Source organism: Manis javanica, chromosome 8 (genome assembly GCF_040802235.1).
Source record: "Manis javanica isolate MJ-LG chromosome 8, MJ_LKY, whole genome shotgun sequence".
In the NCBI taxonomy this organism is placed as follows: Eukaryota; Metazoa; Chordata; class Mammalia; order Pholidota; family Manidae; genus Manis; species Manis javanica.
Genome location: NC_133163.1, coordinates 10,632,395 through 10,634,831, shown reverse-complemented (window position 1 = coordinate 10,634,831; position 2,437 = coordinate 10,632,395).

Below are 2,437 nucleotides of genomic sequence, written 5' to 3'. Positions count from 1 at the left end.
GCTCTTGAGCATGGCTGGTGGGAAGAGTGGGAGAGTATAAAGTGTGAGGCTATGGGAAGGCAAGACTCAATTGTGATGGGCCTTGTGAGCCATGCTGAGACATGCTGGGGGCATTGGGGGAAGCATTGAATGGTTTTTAAGCAAGAGAGTACATCTAAGTTTGTGACTTATGAAGACCCCCACCCCTGGCAGCATTAGGGAGGAGGGATGTGGGTTAAGGGGTGGGCAGATGGAAGGCAGGCAAGCCAAGTACTGGCAGAGAGCCTGGACTTAGAGACAGTCCAGGTTTGAATAGTAGCTTTTATCTAGCTGGATAATCTTGGGCAATTATCTAAACTCCCTGAGCTTCAATTTCCTCATATGTAAAATAGGAATAATAATATTACTTTATTTTCCTGGGAAGATCACAAGAGAACATAAATGGGAATGGGTTTTATCAAAAGGGGCTTAAATGTGGTAGAATTTTATTTCTGATAAGGAAGTCTGAGGCCAATATGGTGTCCATACAATACAGGGTCCAGAGTTTTCCTAGCCTGTCTGTCTATCATTCTCAGCATGTAGGTTTCTTTCTACCTCATGGTCCAAGATGGCTTCTTGAGCTATAGCCATTAGATCCACATTCCAGCAGGAAAAAGGAAAAGAAAAAGAGGAGTATGTTTCTGCCTTTAAGAATTTTCTGGAATTATCAAATGACACTTCTGCTTATATCCCACTGACCTGGGCATAATCACCTGCCCACATCTAGCTGCAAGGGAGGCTGGGAAACACATTTCTTGTTCAAAGCAGCAATATGCACAGCTTAAAATCAGAGATTCCTTTACTAATGAATATGAGAAATATTGGCACTGGAGAACAACTAGACAACTAGCAATTTCTCTCACTTTTTAAAAAAATGCTTTACATTGTGGAGTTTCATGTATTGGATTTCTTAAAAGTGGAATGTATGTCACCCATAGGATGCTGGACAAGAAGCAGCAGTCCCAGAGGCAGTGTTGTAGGAAGGGTGCTTCATAGTGTTACATAAAAAGCTCAGAGGTATCCCCTTTTCTCCAATAATGGAGGCTCTTTTTTGGGCCATACTCCAAGTAGAAAGAGACACTTATGTCCTGATTGGAGGCTTGAGAATCCCCTCCTGTTGACACAATCATGATGAGCAGAGCAGAGAACATTCTCCTAGAGCTCAGGTCAGAGAGGCAGGGGGCTGAGTGCCCCGAGGCAGCAGTTGGCCAGGTGGACTGTGGGAAGGGAAGCAAACCCTTCATATGGCCAACTGATGAAGACACTGAGCTTTGAAGGGGTGGGTAAGAGGGTTCTACACAAGAGGCATCTAGCTCGTCAGATGGCTTGGGACCAAACAACCCAGAACACACAGGGATGGCTCCCTGGAAGACCAGACCCTCTCTCAGCCTCTCGGTGAAACCAGAGACTGAGACCAGACACCACCAGACCTCCTCTGGCATCCATGGTCCATACCTAACTGGGTACAGAGAAAGTTTTAAAAGAACTCCAGAGTAAATGGTTCTTTCCAGGTACTTTTTTCTTTAGATTCTTGGAATGCATAGATTCTACCAGGCTATTACAATTAAGATGCTTGTACTAGAGTAGGTAGACCAGGCAATAAGAATGACTAACATTTCTGGGCTGTTTTCTAAATGTCAGGTTCTGTTCTCAAGATATTACCCTATTAACTTCTTATATTCTTCACAGCAACCTTATAAGGCAGCTACTATTCTTATCATCATTTTATAGGTATGAAAACAGGCAAAGAGTGGTGAATCTGCTTGTGGTTCCAGTGTGCGCCCCCTTGCTGCACCTACCCGCTTTGCCTGCCCTCCTACTCTGACTCTGGGCCCCAGGTCCTGCTTTGGACCCCTGGGATGTTGGAGAGTGTGAGGCAATCAGAGCTTGGAGGGCCCCATGGACCTGGGCTTCTTCTTTGCTTCTCTTCCTGCGGCCACATGGAAAACATACCCTTGCTAGCCTGCCAGAGCTGAAAGACATGTGGAACAGAGTCAAGCTGCTTGAATTATTCCAGCTGAAGCAACCTAGGTCAACCAACAGACAACGGAGCCTCAGGGTGGTGGGTGAGCCCAGTCAAGATCAGCAACGTTGGTTAGGCAGTTGGCAACTAACCGCAGGTGCCTGAGCAAGCCCACCCAGATCAGGCCCCATCAAGGCGGTCCCACAGTTCAGGGGCTAAGGAAATATTTCTCATTGTACACCACTGAAGTTTAGTAGCATGATCGTGATGAGAGATACTGATACAAGAGATTATGTAACTTGCCAGCTAATCATTGGTAAAACCAGGAGTTGGACCCAGCAGTTTGCAGAGCCCACACTTTTATATACTATTCTACACCAGTTGTAGGCAAACTATGGCTACAGGCCAACTATGACTACAGGCTCCAGTCCACCAGCTGTTTTTGAACAGCCCATT